Source organism: Physcomitrium patens, chromosome 15 (genome assembly GCF_059467195.1).
Source record: "Physcomitrium patens ecotype Gransden chromosome 15, ASM5946719v1, whole genome shotgun sequence".
Lineage (NCBI taxonomy): Eukaryota > Viridiplantae > Streptophyta > Bryopsida > Funariales > Funariaceae > Physcomitrium > Physcomitrium patens.
In genome coordinates this window covers 328,882-340,896 of record NC_143424.1, presented here as the reverse complement: position 1 = coordinate 340,896, position 12,015 = coordinate 328,882, and positions in this window count along the sequence as shown.

Below are 12,015 nucleotides of genomic sequence, written 5' to 3'. Positions count from 1 at the left end.
TTCTTCCACTTCAAATTCTTGGTTATTATCTACTTCTATAGGAAGATATTCACTATCTTATATGATTCTAGAAGAGACACATGAAATATAGGGTGGATCTTCATAGACTCCGATAGATGTAATCGATAGGCAACATGATTGATTTATTCACAAACAGGAAAAGGTTTATCACAAGGATGAGTAGTCTTGATATTACAATGAAATAACCATACTTTGTCATCCATATTATATTATGATTGCTCCTTGCTATAGGCATCCGTGTTGTTCTTTTGTCGTTCTTGAACTTTCTTTAATTGTAACTTCATTGTTGTATGTAGCTCTGACAAGCGATTTTTAAAATCTTCTACTGCAGGATTATAAACTTTTGAAAAGTCAAAAGTATCAAGACGTGGATGATTACCATAATTGGCAAAGAAAGGTATTTTTTGAATAGAAGAATGTACCAAATTATTATATGCAAACTCTGCCAATGGTAAAAGAGTTGTCCAATCATCTTGATGGTAGTTGATGATACATCTCAAATACTGCTTCAGAACTTGATTTATCCGTTCTATTTGTCCATCAGTTCGAGGATGAAAAGCTGAAAGAAGCTTTATATCCACCTTTAGAATCTTGAATAGGGTTCTCTAAAATCTTAATATAAATTGAGTCCCCCTATTTGATTTAATATCCTTTTGTAATCCATGATAGCGATAGATATTGTCAATGAAAAGCTTAGCTGTTTCTTTACTTGTGATAGATTATGTACATGGTACAATATGTGCCATCTTGGTAAAACGATCTACTATCATGAATATAGAGTCATAAGAACCTAAGATTAGAAGATCCATGATGAAATCTATGGAAACAGAAGACCATGGTTGTTCTGGAATGGATAACGGCTGAAGAAGACTATAAAGTCGATGACAAGGAGTTTTTGATCTTTAGCAAAGATCATAAGATTGTACAAAATCTTTAAGTGCCTTCCACATTTGCGGCCACCAAAAATCCATAGATATTAGTTTCAAAGTTTTATTATACCCAAAATGTCCTGCTGTTGGAAAGTCATGACGAACTTGAAGAACACGTAATCAAGCTTCATCTTTTGGAACATATAGGCATCCTTCGAAATATAATGGATTATTCTTGAATTCAAACTTCTAAGTATCATGAGACTTAGAAGAAGTATCCTTGATATCCTAAAGAAGAGGATTAGAGGACATGCTTGATTGAATTTGCTTCACAAATATTGAATCAACACTCAATGTTGATTTTATAGCTCGAAGATGAAAATGCTCGGATTTCAAGAGAATTGATCTTTGTTGATCAAAAGATGCATCCCCTTTCTTTTGGTGTAAGATAAGAATATCTAAAAAGAGCGTCTAATAGACCTTGTTATTTTTCAGGTCGATAAATGATGTTGAAATTGAATTTAGATAAAGACATGTTTCAACAAGCTTGACGACGATTCATGATATATGTTGATATAAAGTACTCGAGGTTCTTATGGTCTGTATACCCAATAATTAGACTTGAGGTGCCTTCTAGATAATGATGCCATTCTTGAAATGAATCCACGATTGCAAGGAGCTCTTTGTTATGGATCTCATAATTAATCTTGCCTATTAAAAATTTCCTCGATAGAAACCTATTGAATGGAGTTTGTCATCTGTTCCCATTTGTGACAATACGGCACCTATAGCAAAATCTGACGCGTCTGTTTCCATAAAAAAATACCTTAGAGAAGTCAACGCAATATAAGATTGTATCAAGGATAAGAACTTAATGAAAAAATAATTTAGACAAGTGAGACTTCACTCAAAGAAAGGTAACAAAATATAAATAAAGAAGTATGTATATTGAAAGAGAAACTTGAATGGCTATTGCCAAAAGACAAGAAAACTAGAGATCCTTGAAACTAGACTGGAAGCAAAAAAAGAATTGACAAGAGTGAAGAAGGCTTCACTCTTGTCTCTATATATACTATCTAACTAAGGGCTATGTGGCAACATTCTATAGGACCTCCAATATGTGTTGACTTTGTAGGACACTTGCTTTGACTTACAAGGTAAGTTTTTCTATGTATGGATCATATTATTAGCTTGATTTTGAAGCTAAAAACATGTGTGGCACATGGCCAACTTGTTGACTACGTTTCTAATCCAAAAAATCAATTTAAGATACCTATAAAGTCAAAGCAGCATCTATGAAGGTTTTAAGAAGCTTTTATACCAAATACTAAAGAATTAACTTACTTTTATCTACTTTTACTTACTTCTACCTATTTATATATATAATTACTGACTTATATGAGTATGTCCGTGACAAATTAGTGTAGAAATAAACTCTTTCTTTAAAACATCAAATGATGCTTCTGCTTCTTTATTCCACTCAAATTTGTCTTTATAAGTCAAATGTGTAAGTGGAGCTACAATTTGAAAAAAATTCTTAATGAAGATTAGATAGTAATTAGCAAAGCCCAAAAAACACTCTATAAAACATGCTGAGGCTCCTGAATCTAACAAGGCAAAGACTTTATCATTATTAGGTTCTAAATATACTTCTATTATAAAACAAGATGAGGGGACTGAGGAGAGGATAGGACCTTTACTATGTGTTGTACAAGATTCTAGTTGCACAGTCCCTATTATGGCTAGAGAAACTTGTTTTTTGATACAATATCTTCTTTGGCAATTGTACTCCTTATTTTGTAATTACATTGCTTCTTTGGACAATATTGAGCAGTGTGTTTAGCTTCTCCACAATATTAACACAACCCCTCTTGGTGATGTCGAGTCTTTTCCTGCTTCATAAGAGGTTTAAAACGTATCATATGAATTTGCATTGGTTCTGACTTTGACGAATACGTTTCAGAAAACTTGGGAGCTGTCACCATTACTTGATTTATTCCTCTCCAACCAAATCTCTGTTCTTGATGCCTTTCAAATAAATGATTGTTGCATACAATGGCTTGAGTAATAAATTGTTCTAAAGAATCTACTTTTGGTATTGTTAATAACAAATCTTTGATACTATCCTTCAATCCTATCGAAATTGGTTGATAAGTGCTTTGTCATTCTAGTGCACATCGCAAGCAAGGTTTTGGAATTCTATAGCATATGTAGTGGCTGATTGTGATCCTTATCTTAAGCATAAAAGCTTGGTCTCTACTACTCGTTGTTGATCACTTTCTCCAAATGTGGTCATAAATATTTCTAGTAATGAATTCAAATCATAAAATAGTTGTGAATCTTTTTCCATTAAAGGTGTAAATCAAGAGAGAGCACTTCTTGATAATCGTGTGCCTATGAGTCCGACTTAGATAAATCCATCAAGATATTGGAAAGGATGCAACCTTAGATACAGCTTGATTTATTGCAAAAATCTTCAAAATTTTGATCTTGTTCCATCAAACTTCTCAGGCATACTAATCTTTTTCCCTGTCATACTTATAGAAGCAAAACTCCATGGATTTATTTATGATGTTGATCTACTTGCTTCTTTCAAGTGCACAACTTCTTCTTTTGACTCTCAACTTCTTCTGTAGGCATAGGTATAGTACTTCCATGATTCACATTGGAAATACGTGAGATTTTCACTCTTAGAGTGTTGACAAGCTCAAGAAGATTTGCTATAGTTGCAAATCTATTCTCACTTCTATTGAGAGTAGCATCCATAATCTTTCCTTCCATAGAAAACTTAAATGAATTCAAAAGTTAAATTAGAAGAGAGTAATCTGCAACCTCTAAAAACAAATTCCACAAAGAGGGGTAATCCACTTTCTTTAAGGAAAAGATCAGTGTTAAAAAACAAGATTTTTTGTTTAAAGGTGGGTAGTCCACAACCTCTAAAAACAAATCCCACAAAGAGGGGTAATCCACTCTCTTTAAGAAAAAGATGAGTATTAAAAAATAAGATTTTTTGTTTAAAGGTGGATAGTCCGCAATCTTCAAAACATAACAATAGAAGTGAGGTAATCTACTCACACCTAAAACAAGATAGAAACAATATGTTAGCACTCTTATCAAACTATCAAGGACATGAATCTCGAAGAAAGAGAATCTTCAATACACTCTTCTATCACTGAAGAGAACTAAAAAGTCACTCAAAAAGTGATGTAATATTAACTAGAATGGCTATTGCAAAAAATAAGAAGATGAGAAAGTCTTAAAACAAGACTAAGACTAGAAAGACGTTCATAAGAGTGAAGAAGGCTTCACTCTTGCCTCTATATATACTATCTAATTAAGAGCTACGTGGTGATGTCCTATAGGACCTCCAACATGTGTTGACTTTGTTAGCTACATGTCTTATCTTGCAAGGAAAGTTATCTATATATGCGCCACATAGTTAGCTTATTCCACAAGCTATTACACAGATATAACTTGTTCTACAAGCTATCAATACATGGTTAGCTTTTTGGCCAAGTTTCTAACCTACAAACATATCTAAAGTCAAAACCACGTCTATGAAGCTTGTAGGAAGCTTTTCTAGAAGACTTTATGAAATTATTCTATATTTACCTACTTCTATTTAATCATATAAGTAACTATTGAAGTAAATATATATGTCTATGATATGTATATATAAGAAACTTATCTTGTAAGTTAAGTCACATGTTTCATAAATTAGATATAAGTTGAAAGTCCTGTAGAATAATAGAATGTAGTTTTTAGTTAGATAGTATATATGGAGGCAAAAATAAAGCCTTCTTCACACTTGTCAAGGTCTTTCTAGTCATTAGACTTGTTTCAAAACTTTTTAATCTTTTTGACTTTGGCAATGGCCATTTTAGTTTAATAGTGATTTTCTAGTCTTTTTGAGTGATATAAGAATATATTGATGTTTTAGTTCTTTGAGATTCATATCTTTGAAAAGTACTTAATTTATAAGAATTAACTATTCTTCATAATTATAATGAGCACAAGGGATTATATAACAATATAGAGTATTTGTTTAGAATGACAAAGATTGAAATTGAAACTAAAACAAATTAAAAAATTAATTCCAAAATTAGTGAATTTTTAGACTTTGGAAGCAAGTTGTTGAGCTCTTTATATATATTACCTAAGTAGGTGTTACTGACATACACATGTAAACTAATAATTACCTATATGATTAGATAAAAATTTATTAATTCCATAATAACTTCTATAATAGCTTCTCAGAAGCTTCATAGATATTGCTTTGACTTTATAAGTGTCTATAATTGATTTTTTAGGTTAAAAATGTAGTCAATAAGTTAGCCATGTGCCACATATGTTGGTAGCTTGAAGTACAAGCTAACTATGTGGCCTATACATAAAAAACCTGTCTTATAAGCTAAAGCATGTTTGTAAAGTCAACACATATTAAACATCCTATACAAAATTACCACATAGCTTTTAATTAGATAGTATATATAGAGGCTAAAGTGAAGCCTTCTTCATTCTTATGAACTCTTTTCTTTCTTTTAGTCTAGATTTAAGAGTTTTTAGTTTCCTTGTCTTTTTGTAATAGCTATTTTAATTTCTTTTTAATATATATATTACTTTATTTTTATTTTTTATTTTTTCTTTTGACATGGATTTCTTAGGTTTATGCATCTTTTCCAGTTCATGTCCTTGACAAATTGACAAGAATATATTGACAATATTATAGCTTTGTCTTTTTTTGATTAAGAGTAGATTACTCCTTTTTCTTCATAAGACATAAACATATTAGAAGTTGTGGATTACCCTCTTGTAAATTAATATTGTTCTTAATATCTTCTTTATCTTCAAATCTTTTTTTTTGCTTGTCTTGAGTAATATTAAACATTTATTTTTTTAGTATTATCATGGCAGAGCTTGTTGAAATGAAGAGTGCAATGGCACAAATGTAAGAGCAATTAAAGCAATTAATGCTTGCGATGCATCAATTTACCACCATAAGAAGCAACAAAAATGGCAGGAAGTGAAGATATAGATATGATTGAAGCTGCTTCAACATGGGTACCTAATCATATTCTTTTTCCTATAGTGAAACATCTTTTTGGTACTAAAGAATCAAGAGTTGCCTTGCTTAAGAAGTTTGATGGCACAAGATCTAAGTTTCAAGGATTTATCAATCAAGTAGAATTTATAATTGAACTTCAACCCCAAAGCTATCTAACTCCAAGATCACAAGTTAGATTCATTGATACACTTCTTTTAGTTTCTGCATTATTGTGGTTTTCATCTTTTCTTGAACAACGAGATCCAATACTAGATAATTTGGAGGCTTTTTTAGTAGAATTTTGATTCATGAATAGAAAATATGATGCAACTTGTGATGCAACCAACAAGTTCCATATTTTACAACAAAACAATTGATCCATAACATTATATGATTTTTAATTTTGACAACTTGCAACTGATATCAAGTGAGATGATGCTGCACTTATTAGCCAATTTTTTTATAGATTATAATATGAGGTAAAGAAAATGATGCTCAAATTACTTAATCTTCAAAAATTGAGTCAAGCAATTGATTTTTTTGTGAAGTGTGACAATCAACTTTTTGAATTTTGATTTAAGAGTCAGACAAGTAGGCCTCAGTAATACTGTAATTCAATGGCAATATCAACGCCTCCTCAATACATACATTTGAAAGTAGAGGATATGTAAATTGATATGGTATGTTTCAAACCTCTTATTGATCAAAAAAAGATTCATTGCTGTTGGAAAGAATTGTGCTTATATTGTGGAGAATCTAAGCATACTATTCAACATTGTCTAAAGAAGTGAAATAATTATAAACTGAGGAGTACAAATGTCAAAAAAGATAATATATTGAAAAATAAATTTGTCTAGCTATAATAGGAACCGTGCAGCTAGAACCTTATACAATATCTAATGGAGGTCCTATTCTCTCCTTAGAATCTTCTCCTTGTTTTACATTAAATATTATTTTAGAACCTAAACATTACAAAGCCTCTGTCTTGTTAGATTCAAGAGTCTCAATGTATTTTTTAGATGAAGAATTTGCTAAAAGACTTAACATAACTTTAATAAAGACAACTAAACTTATTCATGTAGAAATCATAGATGGTTGTCTATTATCTTTTGGACATATTATTCACAAAATCCTTCCTATAGAAGTAATAATCAATGGTCATAATAGCTTTGTGGTATTTAATATCATTAGATCTTCTTCTAATCCAATTATTTTAGGCTAATTATGGTTAAAAAAATACAATCCTTAAGTAGATTGGATTTCTTATATTCACAACTTTTCTAAAAGTATAACTAAGGGTATAGTTAATCAAGTAAAAAATCAAAATTCTAGTACAATTAAACATGTGTTTGTAGGTACAAGAACTTTTTTGCATGTTGCAAAAGAAGGATCACCTTGTGTCATTTATGCCACATTCATTTCTAATGGTGTAAAGACTTTAAGTAGCATTCCAAGCTAATATCAAGAATTTTAAGATGTATTTGAGAAAAAGAATGTTGATACTCTTCTAGAACATCATCTCTATGACTATTCAATTGACCTTCAAGAAGGAGCACAACCATTATTTGGACCAATCTACAATTTATCAAAAAATGAGTTGGCTGAATTCAAGGAATATGTTGAAGAGAATCTAGTCAAGAACTTTATACACTATTCCAAATCTCCAATAGGAGCATCAATTCTATTTGTGAAAAAAAAATGGATCATTACAGATGTGTGTTGATTATCAAGGATTCAACAAGATCACCATCAAGAATAAGTACTCATTATCTTTAATATTTGAACTTCTTAATTAGTTGAATCAAGCCAAGATCTATACAAAAATAGATTTATAACAAGCATACAATCTAGTATGCATTAAAGAAGGAGATGAATAGAAGACTGCATTTTGAACTAGGTACAGACATTTCAAATATAATATCATGCCTTTTGGACTTACAAATGCATAAGTAACTTTTTAATATCTTATGAATGATATTTTTTAAGAGTTTTTGGATGATTTTATTGTCTATTATTTAGACAATATCTTGATCTATTCTAAAAACACAAAAGAATATGAACTTCATGTTCATTGTGTATTACAAAAATTAAGAGATGCAAGACTCTATGCTAAGATAGAAAAGTATGTATTCCATACTAATTAAGTTGATTTCTTAGGTTATATCATTTCAAATGATAGACTTATGATGGATCTTAAGAAAGTTTAAACTTTTATGGATTGGAAGATCTCAAAAATGGTATAAGATGTTCAATATTCTTTGGAATTTGTTGACTACTATCAGATCTTCATTAAGGATTTCTTTCAAATTGTAACTCTACTTATACGTTTGACTTGTAAAGACAAAACTTCAATAGAATTAAGAAGCAGAAGCAACATTTGAAGTTTTAAAGACAACCTTTGTTTCTGTACCAATCTTGTTTTGCATGACTTCTCTAAAGCACTCTTTATGGAAATAGATGCATCAAACTTTGGTTTGAGTGTTAAATTATTACAAATGGAAATAGATCATAAATTTCACCTAGTAGCTTTTCATTCTAGAAAATTTTTAGTAGTCAAGATTAACTATGAAATCTATAACAAAGAGCTTCTTATAATTGTAGATTCTTTTCAAAAATAGCATCATTATCTAAATGGCACTTCCAATCTAGTTACCATGTATACAAATCATAAGAACCTTAAGTATTTTATGTCAACTTGTGTTTTGAATTGTTGCTAAGCTTGTTAATATGTCTTTGTCAAGATTTGAGTTCAATATCACTTATCGGCGAAGAAAACAACAAGGTTTGTTTGATGCCCTTTTAGATGTTCTTATCTTATACCTAAAGAAGGAGAGGCATCTTTTGATTAATAAAGAGTAGTTTTATTGAAGCTGGAATAATTTCATCTTTGAGTAGTAAAATCAACATTGATTGTTGATTCAACTTTTTTCAAATGAATTTAATCAAGTATGTCCTGTAATTTTCTTGTTTATGATAAGAATACTTCTTTTAAGTCTTGTGATACTTCTAAGTTTAAGTTTAGGAATAATATACTTTATTTTGAATGATGCCTCTATATACCAAAAGAAGAAGCATGTTTTTGTGTTCTTCAAGTACATCATGACTTTCAAGTGGGAGGATATTTTGGATATAACAAGATTTTCAAATTAATATCTAGAGATATCTAGTGGCCGCAAATATGAAAGACTATGAAAGACTTTATTCAATCATGTGACATTTATTCAAGGTCAAAAACTCCTTGTCATTGACCTTATGGACTTTTTCAGCCATTACCTATTATACAACAATTATAGTCTTCTATTTTTATGGATTTTATTATAGATCTTCTAGTCTCAAATTCGTGTGATTTTATATTCATAATAGTAGATTATTTTACCAAAATGACATCTTTTATACCATGTAAAAAATCTATTACAAGTGAAGAAATTGCCAAGTTTTTCCTTGACATTATCTATCAATATCATGAATTGCTGAAAGATATTATATGAGATAGGAGGACTCAATTTGTATCAAGATTTTGGAGAATTCTTTTTAAAATTTTAAAAGTAGATATAAAGCTTTCTTTGGCCTTTCATCCTCAAATTGATGGACAAACTCAGTGCATAAACCAAGTTTTGGAGCAATATTTAAAATATACTATTAATTATCAACAAGATGATTGAAAAACCCTCTTGCCATTGATAAAGTTTGCTTATAATAATATAATGGATTCTTCTATACAACTAACACTTTTCTTTGCCAATTATGGTTACCGTCCATAATTTGATACTTTTGACTTTCAAAAGTTAATAATCCTATGACAGAAGGTTTAACAAATTGTTTGTCTAAGCTACATGCAACAATGAAGGTGCAATTAAACAGAGCTTAAGAACAACAAAAGATTAACGTGGATGCCTATTGAAAGAAATAACTATAATTCAATGTAAGTGACAAGATATGATTACTTCATCATAATATCAAGACTACTTGTCCTTGTGATAAGTTGGACTATTGCAAGTTTGAACCTTTTCTTATTTGTGAAAAAATCAATCCAGTTGTTTACTAATTACATCTACCGGAGTCAATGAAGATCGATCATGTCTTCTACGTGTCCCTTCTTAAACCATACAAGACTATGAATTGTCACGGACATACTCATGTAAGCTAGTAATTACAAATACAAATAGGTGGAAGTAAATAAAAGTAGATAAAAGTAAGTTAATTCTATAGTATTTAATATGGAAGCTTTCTAGAAGCGTCATAGATGCTGCTTTGACTTCATAGGTGTCTTTAATTGACTTTTTGGATTAGAAACGTCGTCAACAAGTTGGCCATGTGCCACACATGTTGTTAGCTTGAAGATCAAGCTAACTATGTGGCTCATACGTAGAAAAACTTGCCTTGTAAGTCAAGGCATGTGTCCTACAAAGTCAACACATATCAGAGGTCCTATACAACGTCGCCACGTAGCCCCTAGTTAGATAGTATATATAGAGATAAGAGTGAAGCCTTCTTCACTCTTATCAACTCCTTTCTTGCTTCCAGTCTAGTTTCAAGGGTCTCTAATTTTCTTGTCTTTTGGCAATAGCCATTCCAGTTTCTCTTTCAATATACATACTTGTTTATTTATATTTTTTTTACCTTTCTTTGAGTGAAGGCTCACTTGATTGAATTATTTTTTCATTGAGTTCTTGTCCTTAACATGAACATACCAAGAAGAAGATAAGTCCTACTTCCTCCTATAGAAGTGGACAATAATGAAGAGTTCAAAGTGGGAGAAGTTTTAGAGTGAAGATAGTTCCAAAATAAATTAAATATCTTATCTTTTGGCATGGATATGATATTTATAAATACACATAAGAGCCAGCAAAGAATCTTGCAAATACAACAAAGGTGGTAGAGGCTTTTCATCAATAACATCTATCAAAATGAAGATAAAGAATAGTAAGTCTTTGCTATAAAAGAAACAAGGTCGAAAGAAGATTGAATTCTATCTTCTATCCTTATTTGTAATTTCTATGTATTTGTGATATTAACAAAATAGAGAATCAAGAACCAATAGATTTGACCTAAGAACCTTTGTATACTGACTTGCTAAATAAGACATTATGATTGTTACAAACTTTAAGATGACACAATTAAGATGAAGATCCTCAAGAATAACATGTTCTTTTTAAGCAAAGGGTGGTCTTTCTGCCTTGGTATGGGGACACTATTGATGGTTGAGAGGCCCTATCAACCATCTTTAAAGAGAACAAAGATCAAAATATGTAATAAATATAATTTGCCACATCTTAGATTTTCTCAACATATGATGACTGCTCCTCGTGGAACTTATCCTTAGAAGGAGAGATAATATTATGGACATATACATATAAACCAATAATTACCTATATGATTAGATAAAAGCTAGTTAATTCCATAATATCTTCTATAATAGCTTTTTAGAAGCTTCATAGACACTGCTTTGACTTTATAGGAGTCTATAATTGATTTTTTAGATTAGAAACATAGTCAATAAATTAGCCATGTGCCACACATGTTGGTAGCTTGAAGTATAAGCTAACTATGTAGCCCACACATAGAAAACTTGCCTTATAAGTTAAAGTATGTGTCTTGCAAAGTCAACACATATTAAAAGTCTTATAGAACATTGTCACATAGCTCTTAGTTAGATAATATATATAGAGGCTAAAGTGAAGCCATCTTCACTCTTGTGAATTCCTTTCTTATTTTTAGTCTAGATTCAAGAGTCTTTAGTTTCATTGTCTTTATGCAATAGCCATTTCAATTTCTTTTTAATATACATACTACTTTATTTCTATTTTGTGACTCTTCTTTTGACATAGATTTTTCAAGTTTATACATCTTTTTCAATTCATGTCCTTGACAATAGGTGAATAGAAATAAGAAATTATTGATTTAATTCAACTCTAATCTTTCACTAAGTTATTAATTAAATATTCTTTTTTTAACCATCCATTGACCTTTGTATGTGAAGTTGATGAAAAGAAATTATATTCTACACTGAGAAGCCTTATCATTATTAAAAGAAGCCAAATTATTAGAGTAATCTGAATTTTGAAACTAGAGTAGATCTAA